We start from the raw sequence: 21690 nt of genomic DNA, 5'->3' as shown, positions 1-21690 counted from the left end.
GCGTTAGTAGAATACACAGACATCCACTGCCAGGAACACCCCAGGGGTCCGTACAGTACCACCTGCCTGTATATACAGTACCACCTGCCTATAATTAACTTTTTAATTACTTTTAATTAAATTAAACAATAGAGTACAGTAATTTACATTAATTTCATTAAGTTACGTAATTCATTAGTGGAAACAATGGTTAATTTTCATTTTTTCTAATTAACGAGTTAAAAAAATACTAAAATAAATTAAAAAACATACTGTACAAACAAAAAACACACTGTACAATTAAAAAACTTAATTACCTAACTAATTACATATATGTACACATATGTACAAGTTAAAAAAAAGCGCGCGCGCTGTTAGCAGCGCCACCATACACATCTATATGTGTGGACGGAGTATGGGCACTGCGCGCACAAAGACTCCTGTCTTGGCTAGCGTCTTGAAGACTCCGTGCACACGGCGTGGCTTGGCCAACGCCACAAATTGGCATCTTAAAAATTCTAAATTAATTAGAATTTACGTGAACGAAAACCCCATCGTTTTCCCCTCATCCAGCCGTACTACTCCTTGGATTTTTATCCTTCTTCGAAGGACAGTGTGCGGGTTGTGTTTGTGTGCGCCTTGGTTGGTTTTTTCGCGGAGTGTGTTTGTTTAGGCACTCACACGTGCCAGTTTGTTTGGGGATCTCGCTGCGTCAGCACTGTGTTCCCGTATCGTCTCTCCGCGCGATTTCTCGTTCAAGTAAGTACTGCACGTACTTTTTAATATTAAAATATAAATGAATGTACGTGTGGTAGGTTTTTTTCGAACAATTGTACGGCAGTACTGTGTTTGTGGTGCTGTAATCTACTGGTATTTTGCAGATACCGTTTCACTGTCATCTGACAGTGTGCGCTCCATCCATCTGCACCGTGTTGCCGTAGTTCAGCTCACCGTAAGTGCGGACTTTTATTAAAATATTAATAAAATGTAAAAGCACGCTGCCCGACGGTTTTTTGCGCCTGATGTGGGAATGCACAGAGGCAATGGTGCTGATATCTGCGACTTTTTTACAGGTATCGCGCCAGCATTCCCCATCGTCAGCGCAGCATCCTCGCGGACATTTCCACGATATCTACACATTGTAAGTGTAGATAATTTTAAATTAACAAATAAAACTACCGAGGCTACGGTATACTTCGTACAGTTTTGTACGTACAGTGTGGGGCACATCCACAGAAGCTTATTTTTACAAAACATACTACGCAAACAAGCGCTTCTCTGTTCGATCCCACTTCTGACACCCTAAACTGCACAGAAAGTGTATCTACCGCGCAGGTTTGATTTCCACCTGTAAAATCACGAAAATAAATATGAAAATAAAATAAAATGAAAATAAAATAATTTTCGCAACCAAGCGCTTTTCTGTTTAAACGCATTGGCACTGGCGTATGTGTGCTGGTGGTGTATCTGATGGGCAATGTTTATCGCTTTCTGCATACAACTTAAAATATTAAAACAAAATAAATATTAATTTTGTGCATTTCTGGCAGTGTACCAGCACCGTGTTACCGTAGTTCATTTTGCTGCTTTTAAATGTATTTATTAGAAATTTCTCTGCAGGCTTTTCTACGACCGGCGATTGATTCCCTGCTGTGCTAGCGACGTTTCCCACGCCTAGCTAACGTGCCGCACCTATTTTCCCGGCACTCGACAGCAACTTTGCGACGCGCTCACCGTAAGCCATTAAAAAATAAAGTATCATAATAAAATAACAATAAATTGCTGCACCAACACCGTGTTCCCGTAATTTCTTTATCATATCTATAAAAAATTCGTATGCGGCATGCCATACTCGCTACTTACTGTACGTCTTTTACGTTATGACATTATGTATATTTTTGTGTTAGTACGTATAAATTATCTGGTTTTCGCGCTGTACCAACACCGTGTTGCTGTAGTAGACTAATCTTTTATTAAATATATTTTATATAATATTAATTCACTGTTGTTGTGCGGTCTTTTGTACTCGTATATATGCACACTTTTTATTGCCAATAAGATGTACTAAATTAATAAGCGCTCTTATATCACAGATTTGCCCATTATAACGTGCGGTTTTATTTCCTTACCATTTGGACGTCGCGAACTGCCCATACCGACAGAAGTAAGTTTAAATAAATAAAAAAATCTAGGAATTGTGTTATGCGCTATCGTGTGCGTGTGGTGTACGTGCCTGTGTGTTTTGCGCGCAATAATTGCGCTGAATAATTTCAATAAATTATTATAACAATATAGCAAAATACTAATGTTAAGGGTAAAATATTAAAGTAATTCCCAAATAAGTGCGATACATTTACCCGTTCACAAAATCATTTAATGCCAACTGAATTTCAATGGCAAAGCTGACGTGCGCTATTAATACATGCTATTCAATACTGCATACCGGTGTTACAGATACAATTATTCAGTATTGTATGTACGCTTATACGTTTATAATATCGAGTGTTTTAACAAAAATGCTGCAATAATAACCGAATTTTTCTAATTTTTCATTTTATTTTTATTACATCGTTTCAACATTCGTAATATTATTCCCATCTTTTTTAACTTTATCGAACCGTCATTATTTATGCGTACATGAAAGTGCAACTAATTATGTGCGTGTTGCTTGTGAATGCTTTATCTGTGTGTATGTACATCTCTTGATTGTGAAAGCTTTATGTATACCTCTTGATTGCGCACTGTGGTGTATTTATTCATAACAGCACATCAGAATAGTAGAATATGTACAGTACACAGCGCGCATAAGTACGGTGATAATCATACGAGTATTTAAGCACATTAATATAAGCATTGTTCGCGCATCTACAGTAATTATTTTCACCTTCAGCACAAGAGCGTTGATCAGTTTACAGTCAAATTTAATATCATTTCTTCAAACAGATTAGTACAAATACTGTCGCAGCGAATTAGCTGAGTAACTCGAGTGTAAAGTTTTTAACGGTTTTCTTTTGTGCGTTGATCTGCCGGTATCCCGCAGAGATAAGTAAGATTAAGTGCTACGATGGCAGCATAGCTTTTATTTATTGTCAGCTGCGCTTTTTCATCTCGTTTATCGCTTTGATAATTTGAATAACTGTTTTCCTTTGTTGCATATACAGTGTACTTGAAAAAACTGAAAAAATTCATAAAATTAAAACTTCGATTTTGGTAAGCAACTTCGATTTTACGTGATGTGTTGCATCATAAATGCATACCAAATTCGAAATTTTTCAAAATTTTTTTTAGATGAATGTGTTTGAAGAGTATCAGAAGCGTCATTCAGAGTATCTTAACGAGACCGATCGTGAACTAGTTGATCGTATGGAGACGTTTTATGGTGGGAATCGACGTGCATATATGCGATCCCGCAGCCTACCACCGGATGCACGCGATAGTGCATCTTCAGACGTTCTGGAAGAGTACGACTTCGATCAGGAGTTTATTGAGCAAGGATTTCGCCTTTCCCATGAAGCCGATTTTGACGAATATGGTAACGCGTTGTTACCAGATCTGGCAGTTCCAGTTGATTACGGGAGAGATATCCCGTCTGATTTGGTAGTGAGCGATGCAGTACGGGCGCTGTTAATTAAGCTAATTAAGAAGTCCAAGTATTTCTGCGCATCGAATGCAAAAGATTTCTACAAACACAAATCCAATATGCGCATTGCCAAGAAAATTGTTGAATGTCTGATATCTGAATACGGGAAAATTAACGCCCATAAGGCGTCTGCTGTTGTTAAGTACGTAGCCGAACTGGGTGGTATGAAAAAGGAAATGCTGTTGAAAAATATTAAAGGTTGATGTGCAATGTCCCGCTGTGAACGTTGCGCTTATCCACAAAGTAATACAATATATCAATTTCAAGGGCAGCTGCATTTATGCGCTTGCCATTTTTAGGCGTACTCGGTGGTGACTCAGATTTGAAAGCGACCAATCTCATGAATGCATCAGTAACCTAGTGGCACATACACACAGTAACAAATACAGTCAAGCACGGAACATGTGGACAATGTCCACGCATAAATTGTCAAAATTCATTTAACGTTCAACAAGGATCTAAACTTTTATTTCGTCGGTTCCAACCGTGTTTAGCTTTAAAGTGTTATACTCGCATGTTGTTCTATTTGCTTTCTTGAGATATGTCAAGTTTTAAGCTATGGCCCGGCCGAAGCAATCCCGCCCTCGAACTGCAAAGGACACTTTGCACTTCCGGGCGTTGGTTAACTCCTACGCTGCACGACTATCTACTTCCCACACCGGAAGAGATGTCGAGCTGCTGCGGGTTATACTACAAGCTGTTTTATCCACAAGAGGAACAGCTGCACGGCGCTTTCTCCAAAGAGCGCTCAGTCCTTATGTTGTTCGGTAGTCCTAAGTCACCGCTCTGCTTCTCGCTGAGTTTCTACCAGGAATTCGAGGAGACTGTGTTCCAGACCGGCTTCGATCGTCTTACTCATTCCATTAACGATTGTTTTGTCCATCTTGTACCCATCCGTCCTGACGACAGCCCTGTCTATGCTGAAGTTGTTACGGCGCAGCAGTTCGGCTATCTGTTAAAGTACTACACAGAATTCAACCGGATTGTGCTCGATCCATTGAACTATCAACGTATCACCGCGATTCTCGGACCGGCACCAAAGAAGCAGGAGTATCCGCCGTATGGCATGTTCGGATGTGACGTGTGGACTGTGGATAATCAAGTCCCGACCGTCAACAGCAACGCTGACATGTACGATCCCATTCACGCCCTAGAACCGACCCTGAATTTCCTAGACGACAAAGAAATGGATGTCATCTTAAAAGACCTGGCCAGCGACGGTGAAAATAAAGAAAACCAGCTCGATGTATACGTGCAGACCGGATGTGGACAAGTTTTGGACACGCCGCCTACTTCTCCCAAACGACGGCAGGCACCGAATGCGCCCGAGAAGTCCAAACGTCGTCGGTTTGTGCAGTCAAAGCTTACTCAGCCATTCATCCCTCATCCGAATGCCAAATATCCAAACTTGGGTGAGTTAATTTATTAATTCAGTCGCACAGGATAAAATCATTAGCTTACATTCATGAAAATAAAAAATTCGATTTTGGTACTCAACTTGATTTTAACACGCACTGTGCGGCGCCGGTGCTAACCAAAATCGATTTTTTAGTGCACCATCAGCTGCATGCGTCTAACACCTATCCGGCTACTCAGTGCAGTGCATACGACTCTTCGTCTGCTGCCGGCGGGTTTTTTGGGCAGCCGCGCAGCGATTGTGCCGCATCAGGTTCGGGATACGTTAATCGGAACGGCACCTACCTTCCCGCGCAGCAAGTTCCGCAGTACGCTATAGAACCAAGTGGTGGTGGCTTCCGATCGGCATCTGATGTATACGGTAAGATGCGGTACTGTAGAATCTTACTGTTAAAGTCGTACAGTCGTGGCTGCATTGGTAGATGGGAACCGTTATACTGGTTCTCCAGTCCTTGTGGAATACCAGCAACCGCCGATGTACCAGAATCAGCCATCACGTGTAGATCATCTGCAACAGCAGCGTCAGCAAATGGAGCATCGGTTTATGCAAGATTTCGTCAACAACGTTCCTTCAACGCACTATGATCAGCTGAATATGGCACCACCGACGCCTGTCAGTTTCCGTCCGCAGACGCAGTACGGTACTCGGTACTACGACGGTCCAGCGCCGATTGTTCGTCAAAATGCATTTCGATATCCTTAGTAAGTTGGATCACTGGTCTGAAAGCTCATTTTTCAGTAATCATTGCATGAATTTTTTCAGTCATAATTATCGCTCTTCCAGAGAAACATTGTTATTGCATGCGATTTTCCATTCCTGTTAGTTCTTATATCATTTAACAATCAATTATTCTCCAGTTTGCTGCATGTTATCTCGAAATTGTTGTCAAAAAATTTCACAAGGCTGTTCGCTCATCGATTATCAATAAATTCATTTCATCAAATTTAACAAAGAAATAATTATTATTGTAGTTATCCATTCAAAATTAACCCTGCAAGTCATCACATCACCCATGCACCACAATTTCATACGGTTGAAGATTCCTTTACTATCTACAACCACGATCCGCTCGATCCAAATGACCTGCTTCATGCATTGTATCAGCTCAAGATTTTTTCGGTTTTCTTCTCGACTACCTGTACAAGCGCCACAACGTGTATCCGTCCGATAGAGTACGGCTGATTTTCGAGCATCACAGTTTTCCGGATCGCGCCATATCCAGTAAGGTATTACCAGCACGAGAATTAACTCCAGATTACCTCGTGCACACGATTGAAAGAGTTATGCGAAGCGGAAACGCTTATTTCCTGTTTGATCAAGCGCTTCGCTGTACGTTTGTTCACTGTCGAGACACAGTCGGATATGGTACGCGCTCGATTAAAAAGAACAGAATATCTTTCAAAATAACTGAGTACCTCGAACAGCGACAGTGTGTTGTTGTTATTCGACCGTCGGTTCTCCATGATCCAAACAACGAATTGTGTTGCTCACGTGCAATCGCTGTTTGCCTAGCGCACGCCTTGAAGTACAGAACCTATCAGAACATATGCAGATCTGACCGAAAAGCTCAGCATACATTGGCTCAGAAGCTGCGTTGGGAAGCAAGAGTTCCGCTTGGCCCTTGTGGTTTCGATGAGCTCGACAAATTTGCTCGCGTACTGCGGGAAAAGTACGACTGCCAACTTCGTGTCATTGATGCTGATCTCCAGTTTGCCGAGTCTTACGACTCCCCTTATTGCAAGAATCTCGTCATGTTGATCTTTCATAACAATCATTTTGATGCCGTCGTTAAACCACATACGCTACTGGGATTTACTGGCCGTTGCGATATCTGCGGTAGCTTTACAGTGATAAGCGCAGGCATCGATGCTTTGGCGTCTGTCATATGTGCACTCAGATTGGATGTGTCAGTAAATATAGTCCTTTGGAACCGGATGGACGCTTTTGTGGTGACTGCTGTCGATCGTTTCGATCCATTCGATGCTTCGAGAATCACAAGACGAAGAATGGTTACAGAACTGGTACACGGACGGTATGTGAAGTCTGGCGCCGTTGTAAAGATTGTAAGGGTTACGTCAGCAATCCAAACAGCAACCTGTGTTCTGATCCACATCAATGTTACACCCACCTGTGTACGAACTGCAAAGAATTTGTACCAACTGGGCACCTCTGTTACATTCTTTCTGGGGAAAAGGCCAAGAAGGTAAAGCCAAAGAAAAAAGTTGCCAAAGCAATCATTTTGGATTCTGACGATGGTTCCGACGATGACACCGACGAGGAACAAGAATCATCGGAGACCGATAGCACACTCGAAGGATCCAGTTCAACGACATCGTCCATTGAAGAACAGCGCCTGAGTGAAAGTGCAAGTGAAAGTGGATCAAGTGCTTCAATTGATGAAACTGCCATGGCAAGAAAGCCATCGAAATTTACAAGCAAGAAATTTGTTTTTGATTTTGAGGCCGGATTGGATAGCAGTCGTTACCACTATCCGAACATGGCGGCCTTGATGTGCCTTGACGACGATTCGTTTGTTATGCGTTTCCGTGGCCGTGCCTGTGCGGATGATATGTTAAGTTGGATTTTCAAAAACACACGTCAGTGTACATTCCTATCGCACAACGGGCGGAAATACGACAACTACTTTATACTGAAATCCCTCGAAAGTCAAGGACATTATGTTACAAAGATTCAAGATGGTGCTAGTTTAACACTCGTCAAAATTCCAGGAATCAACGCACGGTTTGTGGATACGTTATCATTCATGCCGCGGTCCTTAGCCGAGCTCCCAAAAGACCTGGGAATAAGTCATCTAGTGCTAAAAGGGTTTTTTCCGTACACCTTCAACATTCCTGAAAACGAAAATTATGTTGGCTGGATACCAGGTACAAAAAATTCGAATTTGGTCTGCATCAGAGTTTTTCGTAGGTATCCAATACAGTACTGCCTACCAAAATCGAATTTTTGCAGATAAGCAGTATTTCGACATGGAGCGTATGTCTGCCAAGAAGAAACAAGAGTTCGAGGCCTGGTACAATGAAGCCAAAGAAATTCATGGTGACACCTACAACCTGATGGATGAATGTGAGAAGTATTGCGTCAATGATGTTCTGGTTCTCCGCGAGTGCTGCAAAATTACGCGAGCTTCATTCGAGAAGCAGTTTCCGGGTCTGGATCCATTTGATGAACCTACAAGTCCGTCTGCTGTGATCAAAGCGTTTCAAGTGCACTACCTTCAGGCTGATACCATTGGTATACCACCACCAGGCGGATACGGAAGTACCCAGAATCAAAGCACGAAAGCGCTACTTTGGATTTCCGACCGTGCTCGTCGGCTCGACGAGCCGATCCAAACAGTTAGGTCTGCGGAAGGTGAGAAGTATTTCGGAAGGATACCTGTCGACGGGTGGTGCGCTGCAACAAGAACAGCCTACCAGTTCTACGGTTGTTTCTGGCATGGATGCCCCAAATGCTTTCCAAACCCGAAGAAAGTTAACACGGTGAGAATGAAGACCTTTGGCACACTTCGTGAAGAAGTCGCGCAAAGCGAAGCATACCTTAATAACTTTGCTCGCACTGTTACGGATCCATACGCGGACGTTCCTGTAATATTGACAACAATTTGGGAGTGCGAGTACGATGAAAAGCTGAAAGCTGGCGAGATCGTAGCAGAGCCGAATTTCCGACCGCGTTTAAATGTGCGTGACTACTTGTTTGGAGGTCGGACAGACATTTTTGCATGTACAAAGAAATCCCTGAAGGATCCAAAGGAAAAGTCTTGGATTTTATTTCACTGTATCCGTCCATTATGGTCTTCGACCAGTATCCTGTTGGCCATCCTGAGATCCGATTCACTAACTTCCACAAACCGGGCGAGCCTTTTAACATTAAAGATTGGTTTGGAGTTGTGTATTGCGAAGTATGGCCACCGTATGATTTATTCATACCTACTCTCCCGCTCCGATTGGCTGATGGTCGTACGGTGTACACATTATGTCGTACGTGTTCTGAAGAATTGAACATCGCAAAGCCGTGCACCCATGATTATCGACAACGGGCATTCGAAGGGGCTTGGACTACACCGCTTCTGGAGCAGGCAGTTGAAGACGGCTACATCATTCGTCGCGTTTTTGAGATTCACCATTTTCCTAACAGCAGTAAATATAACCCGGAAAGCAAAACCGGCGGCGTATTTGCCAAATTTATTTTGGATCTCATTCGTACGAAAATAGTTACAAGTGACTTTCCCGCACATGTTATCACTGATGAACAGAAGCAAGAGTTCTGCAGGAAATATGAAGAAGTTTTGGGAATTATTTTCACCCCCGACGAAGTTACCAACAATCCGGGGATGCGCGCGGCAGCTAAAACGTTTGTCAACCAAGTCTGGGGAAGGTAAGAAATGTGAATTAAGAATGTTAAACATTTCTTAATTCATATTTCTTAATAGATTTGTTATGAAAGCCGTGTACCGCCAAAATACGTACTGCCGAACGTACAAGGAAATGAAGGACATCGTTTTCAACAGTCGTTATATTACCAACGACATTCGTATGGTCAACGATGGAAAGTGTATCGATGTGACGTACGAAGAGAAAGCCGCATGGGTATGAAATGTGCAAAGGGTTTTTATTAGCATTCCCGATTGAGTTATCATTTCAAATTTGTGCACAGGTTGCGCCTAACAAGCGAACAAATCCGTACATTGGTAAATTTACCACCGAGTACGGCCAACTCAAACTCCTTAAAGCTTTACGGCTTGTTGGTGATCGTTTGCTCTACTGTGACACGGATTCCGTGATGTTCGTGAGCACCCCGGGCGAGCCAGATCCTCCTACAGGCGATCTACTAGGCGATTTGTCCGATGACCTCGGCGGTGAGCATTTCGTGGAGTGGGCTGCACTGGCAAAGAAAACCTACTGTCAGCTCCTCAGCAGTGGAGAACAGCGTATAAAGTGTAAAGGGATTCCTAAGTCTGACGGGTTGAAGGAACGGGTCAACATTGGTGTTCTGAAGTCTATGATGTTCGGGACAGGGCCGTCCCAAGTTACTGCATGCGAAAGTATAACATTCAAAAAGAATACAGATAACTTGACAATACAGACAGTGCCTCTTGTTCGCCGTATAGGCTGTACGTTTACCAGTCGTGCTATTGGTCGTGATTTTGTGACGTATCCGCTTGGTTATCATGGTATCCCTTTTCCTAGTATCGGCTCACTTGAATTTGAAGTTGTAAATCAGTTGCTTGAACGTTTCAATCCTGCAATGCTGACTGAGGACGTTGATGGGGAAGAATATTTTGTGCATGAATAGCTGCTAAATTTCATTGTTCTTGTCTAACACTGTACGCTTGTAATCATGTCGTCTCTGAAATCGAACAATTATGGGAAATTAAAATACGAGTTGATTACGGGGTTGTGTGTCGCTTGCGATCAGCGTCTGGATGTCTGTTGCGATAAACAAATCATTTTTAAGAGATGCACTGCTGCGTTTAAATATCTGTTCAGCTTTCTCATCAATTGTCAGTTTTTGAAAAGCGAACGTATGTGTTGCCGCGGATGTTATCGTATCGACGATCAGCATACTTGTGGCAATCGTGTCGACGATCATTGCTATAAGTCTGCTCACTTCTATGAAATTGCAAACTCCGTTGACAAGCGATTACTGCGTGAGTTGTTTATTCTTGTTGTGGAACAGTATACCGGGAAATCTGTTCAAGTCTGCGACTGCATAATGTTCTATAAGTCATTAACTGTGTGGAGATCCCAAATTCGAAAGCAGTTTCTAGATGGCACTATTCCCAAGGGGGTTGATAAGCGTCTGCTAAAGATTATTCATGGAAAACTTGCTGAGAAGAATTTATTTTGACGTGGCGTCGCCGGGTGGTTACGGTGGAATACAAGCATTGCACCGAGAGGCCAGCAAGCAGAGCAATATAAAATTGTCGACGGACACCGTGAAAGAGTTCCTGCGCAAACAGCCGGCCTACACGCTACATAAACCAGTTCGCAAACACTTTCCTCGTCTCAATTTTGTTGTTTCCGGTCCTAACGAACAGTTCCAAGCGGACTTAATAGACTACAGTGCGTATGTATCTGTTAATGATGGGTATAATTTTTTGTTAGTCGTGGAAGATTGTTTTACTCGGTATGCATGGGTGGAACCGATTAAGCGGAAGACTGCCTCTGAAGTACGTGATGCTTTACAAGTAATATTTAATCGTTGTGGACCGTTTCCAAAAAATTCCAAACCGATCTGGGAACCGAATTTTATAATACTGATGTCAAGTCTTTGTTAAATCAGCATCAAATTCTTCATTTCTCTACTAATAATGCAGAAATTAAAGCTGGCCAAGTTGAACGTCTGAATCGCACCTTATCGACTAGATTGTTCCGTTATTTTACGCATAATCGAACGAAAAGATGGATTGATGTAATTCAGAAACTCGTGGACGCATACAACAACAGCCCACATAGAAGTTTAGGATACCATAAGCCATCAGAAATAACGGCTGAAAATGCAGAAGAATTTCACAAGATCATTTACAAGGACAAAATCAAATATGCACACAAGAAACTAAGCACGGAAATTCCAAAATTAGGAGATTTTGTGCGTCTGTCTTTGAAGAAGACGGCAATGGAAAAAGGATATACTCCAGGGTGGTCAATAGAAATTTACAAAGTTAAAGCTGTTGAAGCCCATGATGGCATAACCATGTTCCGAGTGGAAGATTTGAAACGTGAAATGTTAGAAGGACGATTTTACGTTTGGGAACTGCAGAAAGTCCCAAAAAATACACCAGAGACTGCTGAAATTGCTGTTTTATCTAAGAAAGGCAACAAAGTTTTGATACGTTTTGTTGGCTGGAATAAAAAGTTCGACAAATGGATCACTTTAAGTCAACTTAAGCGGTATGGACTTCAGTTAATTTGAAAAATTCGATTTTGGTGTGCAGTGCTAAACTCACACGACTATAGCGCATCATATTGCATACCAATTTCGAATATTTAAGAATGGATGATTTCTATATCACCTTGACATCTGATAGTGGCATTGGAAACACGGCGTCGGAATTCGTTGTGCTTTTACCGAGTTATGTTCAGCTACTGCGAGAATTTGAAGTAGCACTGTGCTACTTACAGTGTCCAAAACCCCGATCGATAACTCGTGACACCTTGTGCGTGTTTAGCGACTTGGTTCGCAGCCAAGTGTTTAACAGAACACGCGTTTCTCTATTGGCTGTTTTATCTCGAAAAAGTGTTGCAGACGGAAGCGCATTCGTTCCTTCATCTTTGAAATATATCAGCGTTGAGAACACTCAGTTTGATCGCATTTCAGTCTCGATCACCAGTTTAGATGGAGAGTCTGTTGAATTTGAGAAAGGTGTTTCAGTTTTGCAATTACATTTTCGCCGTAAATAATGGATGAGATTTCAAGTTTTGCGATTCCTGCGCAAGTTTACGTGCACCTTCTTTCACCGCAACATGGCAGCGCGGTTGGACATGTGCAGCACGGATACGGTTCGCTTGGAAATTTTTTGGCAGCCTTGCTAGGACAGCAAAAAATATTATTTATCCTAATCTGGTTCGTCTGGGTAGAAACGTTGTTTCTGATGTTCTACAGAACAAGACAACGTTATTAGATTCAGCTCAAAATCGAACGAGAGAAGCTGTCGGTAACATGATGTCTGATATTCAAAAAAAGGGGGGGGGGCAAAAAGCGCCGGAAACGCCGGACCACAAAATCAAAGCTCAAAGGACAGCTACACGGAATCGTAAAAAAGAAGCGCAGACGACGCTCGCGCAAGTCCAAGCCAGCTCCCTTTACCAAACCGAAGAAGCATTCTCATAAAAGACGTAGCCGAAAACGAAGAGTTCATAAACGTTTGCGCAAGAAGAAGCGTATGCGCGTTCCGCTTTCGGGATTATTACGCTAACTCTCACGAGAATGGATGCTAATACACCTTTGTGTTTAAAATCGGAATTGGACCATTTTTCTTTGCCGCCTACTCAAACGGCAATCGAATCCGCGAAGTATGTTTCCTATAATCCAATAGGAAATACTTTGAACGTGGATACGATTGCTTGGGAGGTTCCGGGAACCCCAGAGGAAATGATAGATCTAGCAAACAGCACTATTTTACTGGATGTAACTGTTTTAACAACTGCAGGAGCCGCTCCTGCCGCTGATTTGAACTGGGGCGTCGTTAACAACTTTACACGTAGCCTATTTAGCGGACATGAACTTTTATTAAACAGTGAGACTGTTTCATCTGTTCCTTCCTTATCACATTACTCATCCTACTTCGAAAACCTATTGAATTTTGGCTCTGAAGGTCGAACACAGCTGTTAAGCTCTGGTTTTGTTTTGGACACTGCCGGAAGCTTTGACGTGAATTATATTACACTGCCTGCAGCTAATCCAAACAATCTAGTTTTGAATGATGGGTTCCTTACGCGCCGTGGCATGATCGAGGGCGGAAATTCATGGCATTTATTTATGAAATTTCCTAGTGACTTAGCGAACCAATCACGTCTTATTCCACCTAAAGTGGACTTGAAATTAGTATTGGCACGATCGAAAGACAAGTTTGCGTTGCTTTGTCCTCAAGCGCCACTTGATTTGAAAATTGTCATAAAACGGGCAACGCTTAAACTGCGCAAAGTCAAGCTGGACCCTGAGTTTTTGTTGGCTCATGAGATTATGCTTCAAAAACGAAATGTAATGATTCCTTACGTGGAATCACATGTTCTCGAGATGACCATCCCATCTGGAAGCAGTCATTGGTCTCGCGACGACTTATTTCGGGGAGTCATCCCTAAGCAACTTTTCGTTGCTCTAGTTTTGTCGGAGGCCGTTGGAGGAAACTTAACTCGCAACCCGTATAATTTTCAGCCCTATGAACTGAGCCAGATTATCACTTATGTCAATTCCGAACCGTTTCCTGGGAAAGCCTTAGAGGTTTCAGCTACAAACACACGCGACGGGTACCTGAGTCTCTTGGAAACAACTGGTATGATTTACAAGAACTCAACACTGGCGTTTGATCAAAAAAGATTGGGCCAAAGGTTATGCAATTTTCGGTTTTAACCTTGAACCTGATATTGGAGACCACACGTGCATAAATCCTACGAAAAAAGGAGTTCTAGGATTGTCCTTATCTTTTTTCGGCTCAAACGACTGCCACTCTTTCCGTATTGGTCTATTTCAATAAGAACGCCCTCGTAGAAATTGACGCACGACGGAACGTTTATTGCCCATACAAACGTGCTTAAACATGAATAATATCAAGCTTCTAGATATCGTGCAGCACGATAGCTGTCTTCAGAGAATATTCCTCGGAGTGTTCTCACGAGACACGCTACCAACCGTGTCCAGTCCAAAATTTCCGCTCGCACTGATTGTGAACTCGGACAAGCACGCGGAACCCGGACAGCACTGGCTAGCTATATTTGCTAAGAACAGTAAAAATGTCGTTTTCTTTGATTCTTTTGGTAAGTCTTCTTTATTTTACGGCATGGAGTTTGACAAATTTATCTCGGAAAATTTTCCGGCTACCAATGGACATTATCAGGAGAATCGGATCCAACTCCAACATCCTCAGTCTAAACTTTGTGGTCTCTTCTCTGTATTTTTTCTTTATTACTCTTGTCGCGGTCTTACGTTACGTGAAATTGTAAATAAGTTTGAATACCCCAAAAGACTGCAATTCAATGATAAAATGCTGTATGCTTTTGCTAAGAGGAAATTGCATGTGTGTAAAAACCCTCGAAAATGTTTGAAGCATATGCCGAAAAAGCAGCAATATTCTCTGCCTATGTATAAGGTTATCTATTAAAATGCGGAAAAAGAACGTCGTTTGGTTCCGGAATTTATTTGACTCTTAAACACTTGAACACACACGACAGTTTGCATATCTCGGAAAAATTCGATTTTGGTAGGCAATACAATCAACAGAGTTGCTTTGTTAACATAGATGCACACCAAAATCGAAATTTTGATGATTTAGCCAAAATGTTTCCAGTTTTTTCGAACCGTAACTGGGGTGGCTTTGCTTCTTCGTTTGCCACTGCTGTTTCGTTCTGGCGTATTAAAAGAAAAATCGGAAGGTTCAAAATCTAAATATGCTCTACGACGCTGCATATTCGGCAATAACGTAGCCGGCGCATTGCAACTTTTCATTGCCTCGAATACTTCTTCTATTCCATTTGGAGGAGTTTGTGAAGGTCCTGGATTTGTAGGTGTAGTTAGCCAACGGATTAAATCCACAACGTTCGTACCGTTTTTCAAAATCCCGTTTACTGCAAGTTCCAGGTTTTTCCCAATTGAAAAATGACCGTACTCTTGTAAGTGCGTTAGCAAATGGCGTGCGTTGTTCTGTTGCTTCTCTGGTAGTAGAAAAACCACTCTATCTGTGGACTTATCGCTACCATGCGTTGCAGCATCAGTTTCGTCGAAAGGATGCTGCGCTGGATGCTGCTGCATAGGCAGTGTAGCCTGTCCTATATAATTGTTGTACCGTTCCATAGCGTCGCTATGGGCATTTAAACGCTGTCTGCTAGTCATTGTCGGATTCTGCAGTGAGTTTGTCATATCTCGGTATGACTTGGTCAATGGACTCGCATAATAGTCCAGATGAGCATGTGTAGGCTGTACAGGCACGGGAGACAGGCTTCGGGATTTCCTGACAGCACGTAGCTGTTCTTCATTTAACAAAAACATTCGTCGTGCCATTTTCAAGCGTTTCCCAAAACAAAATTAAGCACAGGAGGCAGGATTAAAGACAATAAAGCAAAGCCTTTTGCTAACAGAAAACTTCGTTTAGTTTTTCTGGACACAGACTTTTTAGACAATAACTTTAAATAGGGCAATAAACGTCGAACTCGTTGAGCTTTCGATGATTCAGAAACGGGAACCGTGCCTTCAACAATCTGGAGAGCACATTCAGAAATGGCATCAATCAAAGTGTCTTCCGAATTTTTAATAATCGCTTTCGCAAGTTTCGGCTTGCTCTTAGCTATTGATGACAATAAATCAATATTGGAAACGGTTTTACTTCGCTCCATTATGCCGGTAGATAAACTTCGGTATAGCCAGGAAAGTTCTCTCCGAAGATCGACGATTTCAGCCGATATCGATCGCTTATATTGTGTTGCAAATCAATTACAATATAACCAAAAGGCTTCTCAAAAGCGGCCGTGACGGCTTCCATGAAATAATTAAGTTTATTAGGAAAAGTTGGCGTCCTAAGATTTGTAGTTGCTGTCGGTCCTGAGGATTTTTAAAACAAACAATGACTTTAGCGTTTAGCCGTATATCTCGACCAAAACTCTGCTTAAAAAACAGATTTTGTGTCAGATAGATGACCGTTGTATTGGAATGGCGTCCACCGTTGCAAAATAGTTGGGCAACGTGTTTGCTCGTTTTTTCTTCTAGGTGTAAGTCGTCAATCACACAAACATTAACTTGTTTTTATCAAAAAAATTCGGCTTTGAAATTTCTTCTGGCAAACCTTCGATAAAAGTAATTGGAAATCCTTCCTTTACAAGTTGATCGTATAAGGACTGATACTGCTTATAAAACCAATAAACCCGTTCCGGAACTTGCGAGAGTTTATTAAATCGGAGAATATTTGCCACAAACGTGGTTTTACCAGAACCAGAATTCCCACTGATTAACATAGAAGTTGGGTGATAAAACACATCATTCAACTGCACTTCCATTATTACGTCCGAGTAGCAAACGACGTGATTCATTTAAAACAAACGAAATCAGAGGCATAATGATGTTGTGGATAGGAAATCGATCAGTAACTCTTAATACAATGACAGCACCTAAGCGGAAAAGTTGAGAAAACACAAACGGTATGGCGTAAAATAGAGCCCAAATGAGTATTCCCCGCGAGTTCTTTTCCTCTACGGGAATCGGTGGTGGCGTTTCAGGGTCCATGGTTTCTATGGATCAAAAAATTTCAAAATTAAAAATTTGATTTCAAACCGGAAATTTCAAACTGAATTTACACAACAAAAACTTGCCACTCGTGGTGGATCAGTTGGCATCGTCAAAAATGAGTAAGTCAGCTGGCTTTCCGTCAAACTCGTCGCCCCAAGACGGATATACCGGTGGTGTAAACCCTGCAATAGTGTCCCGTTTTTCTTCCCCCAGGTCGGCTGGTTGAGTGAACGGAACACGTCCCTGTTCCAGTTTCTTCAGCTTTTCGAACTTGTCCACGCGTTGGTAGAAATAATCAAATTTTGGTGCGGGAGGTCCGATGTCATCATCGGCGTCACATACACCAGTGCATGTTTCATTCCAAGCTTTAACACCGCTCCCGTCGGGACATTCAAAAGTAATAACCTGTTGGATGCGGTAGCCGGCACTCGGGCAGTCTTTGCGCCATTTTTCACTTGGTACTTTAGATAATTACGCATACGACCGTGTGCCAAATCGCGAACAATAGGGCGCCATTCTTTCCAATTTTCTTCGGTACATTTTGTTGGATTCTCTCGGAAGGCGATATTAGTGCCTTTTTCCTCTTTTGGATATAGTGCAAATGCTACTTCTCCAAGCGGTTGTTGATGGAACCAGGTTTCCTTCACAAACTGCACTCTAACACCGATTGTGAGATCGGGATAGTACTTCTGGGCGTCTTCGAAACGTGCCACCAAATCACGATAGACACCCTGTAGCATAAGAACGTCGTCCTGTTGAACAGTACTGTAGTATACGACTCCGTTCTTCATCATGCGTTCCCCAGTTCCGACGGGAAACAGAGCGTTAGCGGCGTTTTCTAAAGACATTTTTAAACTCGCGTGAAAATAACGGCAAAAGTGTCCGCAGTGGCACGGTAAATCGGCAAAAGTACTGTATGTGTACGTATATGTGAGGAGGTAAGTGAACGTGTGTCCGAGTCCAATGTGTGTGTGCGTGTGTTTTGTCTGAATGTGCATTCAAAGTTACTTTACTGCTGACTGAATGTTTTGTTGCAGATGGAACGCCTACTGCAAGTATTGCTCTTGCTGTCAGTGGTCAGTAGCGCGCACGGTGTATGGTCGCGCTGTCTGAATCACTGTCAGTGCGAGCGCATCGAAGGCGTGATGAACTGTGGGGGCGGGATTTGACTACAGTGCCTACCCCGCGCAGCCCGGAACAGTGGGTGCAGGTTATCCTGTTTCAGAGCAACCGTCTGTACGGTGTTCCGTATGCTGCACTCAGCCGGTATTTTCCGCGACTCCGCCTTTTCGACGCACGTGGCAATCCGGTTCTAGAGTGTACGGAACCGTCGACCGTTAACTTTACGGTCTTGTCAGACTGCGGCCGTGTTCCCTTCACAGCCACGCCAAAGGTTCCGCTGAACACCACGGACATGGGCACGGGTTTATCGCCCACCGGGACAGCGTCGAGCCCAGCGGATAAGCCTCCAATGCTACTGACAACGCCAGCACCCGAGGATCATGACTCCGCAGTCAACGCCCCCAACGTGGTCTACGCCATTATCGGTGTAATCGTTGCAGCGGCGGCAATTTCAAGTGCCGTAATGTTCTTTCGACGCCGGTGCGCCGTGGCTCCTGTAGCCCACGCTATCAGTACCGAGAGTACCGAAATGTCGGTGGTTAATGAGCATACCGACCTGTAATTACTGTACATATGCTTTTTGTACAAATTAATTCTGATTTTGTACATACTTGTTTCTGTACAGATTCTGTAGTTTGAATCTTTGATGTCTGCTCTTCCATTTTTGATACTGTGATCTTCTGTTTTTGTGATATGTTACGTTCTGCGGTGTAAAAAAACTAATTACTGTACAGATTTTTACGAAATAATAAAAATTCGATTTTGGTTGGCATCACGTTCTGGTATTGTGTTCGTAGATCAAGTTGCATACTAAAATCGAAATTTTACATTATTCATATGTACTGTACTTATACATAGGTTGTAATGTAGGATGCAGTATTCGGTGCATTTTACTGCGATAGCGACGTATTCTGAGGTGTAAAGACATTGTTACTGTACGGATTTTTACGAAATAATAAAAATTCGATTTTGGTTGGCATCACGTTCTGGTCTTCTGCTCGTAGCTCAAGTTGCATACTAAAATCGAAATTTTACGTTATTCATATGTACTGTATTTATACATAGAAATTATAATCTAGGATACTTCAGAGCAGTATTCGACGCATTTTCTTTGTTATTGACGCATTAATCTCTGTTTTGTTGAAGATGGATGATTCCATGGAGACCCCGGAGCAGCTTCCCGTCTCAACCGGGCTGCCTCGTACCACACCCCCATCGTCTCCGGAACGTGTGCGTTATCGTAAGAGTGGTAAACCGTTGACGTCTGATATCGGAGAGAGTGACTCGTCTTCCGATGAAGAGAGCGTAAGCATTCGACCACCGACCCCAGTCCGACAGCTGCCTCCCGAGCAGCATGTGCGCACGCCTTCACCTCCGCTGCCGTTTGATCCAGTGCATCGCGTTGAGTTTTCAGCGGGTGATGGTGTTCCTAAAATTGGTTTTAATGCTGCTGAATTTTCACACGAGTATGTGCTATAAAGTTAACAGTATCTGGTGCAAATATTGATAACTACCTTAATTTTTATCTTTTAGTACCCAGATGGCTGCAATCAGACTGATGGGTGCGTGCATTTACGTTGGGCCAGAGGCAGAAGAACTGCACCTTGATCACCAGTCAGACGTGGCAGATAGCCGCGCCGAGCGGAGGCGCACGATGATGAGTACGAGTTGGACGCCTTCACGGATCATCCAGTTGAACCAAGCGCAGACCCGGACCGTGTTCCGCAGATCGGTGCTAGTGCCGACCCACGCGACCGCTCCACTCGCCGCCCGGATCCATCGCGCATTGTGACGAAACGGCTCGGTCGTGCTGCATTACGTGACAAGTATCGCCAAATGAACCCTGTAGAAGTTTTTCTGCCGCGGCTAGCATTCCAACGCGTTGTGCGTGTGCTCACCTGGACGAGGAATCCAGAAATGCGCATGCAAGTTGGAGCACTTGGTCTACTACAGGAAGTGGCCGAGCGCTTCGTAATCGAGTGCTTGACGAAAGGAGCAGCGTGTGCCGCACATGCCAAGCGGAAAACTTTGCGGCGTGAAGACACGGCTCTGGCACAGTATGCGCGGGGTGAAAACTGGCTGAATATTAAGGAATTTAACCCCATGGCACGTTGGACCAGTTCCTAGAGTACCTGGAGGAACTACGGTTGGGACGTATTCCCGTGTCAGGTCCCAGTCCCGAGCGTTCTGCGTTGTCGGCTGCACTGCCCGTAGTGGTTCAACGTGCAGGAAAGCGTCCCATGGTGATGGAATCGTCTTCGGACGATGAGAGTGACACCCACGTGCAGGCACCACCGGCCCCGACTCAACGTAAGTACTGTTTTGTATTAAGTACTAATGTTATTTTTGAAGTTACTGTTATAGATAAACGTGGCGCCGGCTCCATCCGCGGGACCGCTATTCTTGGCAAGCGTGTTGCCGTACCTGTCCGAGTGCTTGCACCGACACCAGCGACTGCTGAGCCTGAACAATCATCAGAACCAACCGGTAAGATGCAAATTTCACAATAATTATGTGCATTTCTACATATCTGTATGTTTAGCGGAACCTGCTCGCGGCTCTGTTGCTGCAAAAAGCAACTGGTTAAGCGCGCGTGAATTGGCGGGCATGAAAGTGCAGAGCACTCGATCTCCCTTACGAACAAGGGAACTGCCGCATGTTCACGTGGAGCACGACGCGGACGTGCACCTCGTGGAATGCGTGGATCACAGGATACACGACCAGCTCCACCAGCCCGTGCGCAGTCACCGAGTCCACCCCCAGCACGCTCTGTTCAACCAGATACTGCTGTATGCTCACGTGGAGGACGGCGTGGTCGAGCACCACGTGGAATGCGTGGATCCCACAGTACACGACCAGCTTCACCAGCCTGTGCGCAGTCACCGAGTCCATCCCCAGCACGCTCTGTTCAACCAGGTACTGTATTTTCAATTCTTGTAATGGTGTGTGCTCGTACATAACGTTAAATTTTGGACTTTGTTTAGTTCGTCGTCGTGGCACGGGTGGCGCCAAGCGCATTTGCTTGGGACGTCCTAATGGAGTGAATCCGAGCCTGCCGGCTTCCGCACTTGCCCAAACAGCTCCTGGTACATACTACACAACTACAGTACTTAGCAAACATTTATCTGTATAACTGTGATTTTATGTATTTTAGCGCCACGAAGTGCAACCCCATGGCTGGATGCGCTGGGAGGACACAGTTCTGATATGGCATTTATGCGGGAGCGTGGACGTGATGTCGCTGTCGGTCCTGTTCAGCAGCCAGCGCCTCAACTGTTGGGTGGCTTTGTCGCACCGAATGGATGCGTTGTGCAGCGTCCGATTGTGGATATGCACCCGAACAAGAACCGTGGTGGCAGACGCAAGCTGTAGTGCAATGCTTTAAAGAAATATTGTTCACACTTGTATTTATTATGTGTACATAATACTCGTATATTTGCAGGTACATACGTGGGTCGGAGCGTGGATATGCGGATTCATCATTGCTATTTGTTAATGCATCGGTTGTGGTCATGTCATGTGTTTTGTTGTGCGCGTGGTGACAGGGATGATTTGTTGTTTTAGTTATGCGAGCGGTACC

The 21690-nt window shown here is 43.6% G+C and overlaps 2 long non-coding RNA genes across 2 annotated transcripts; both read left to right on the top strand.

Annotated features, from left to right (window-relative positions):
- The first annotated feature begins 1605 nt into the window (after positions 1–1605).
- Positions 1606–19537, top strand: LOC129602402 (uncharacterized). Its single transcript, XR_008692403.1, has 3 exons — positions 1606–1714; positions 2073–2143; positions 19257–19537. It is a non-coding gene; the product is annotated as an uncharacterized LOC129602402 (long non-coding RNA).
- Positions 19538–20892: 1355 nt separating this feature from the next.
- On the top strand, positions 20893–21424 carry LOC129602403 (uncharacterized). Its single transcript, XR_008692404.1, has 3 exons — positions 20893–21026; positions 21095–21196; positions 21265–21424. It is a non-coding gene; the product is annotated as an uncharacterized LOC129602403 (long non-coding RNA).
- Positions 21425–21690: the final 266 nt, after the last annotated feature.

The sequence above is a fragment of the Paramacrobiotus metropolitanus genome, unplaced genomic scaffold (genome assembly GCF_019649055.1).
Source record: "Paramacrobiotus metropolitanus isolate TYO unplaced genomic scaffold, Prichtersi_v1.0 Parri_scaffold0000441, whole genome shotgun sequence".
Taxonomy (NCBI): domain Eukaryota; kingdom Metazoa; phylum Tardigrada; class Eutardigrada; order Parachela; family Macrobiotidae; genus Paramacrobiotus; species Paramacrobiotus metropolitanus.
The sequence above is the reverse complement of the archived record's forward strand: the minus strand, read 5'-3'. Positions and strand labels throughout refer to the sequence as shown.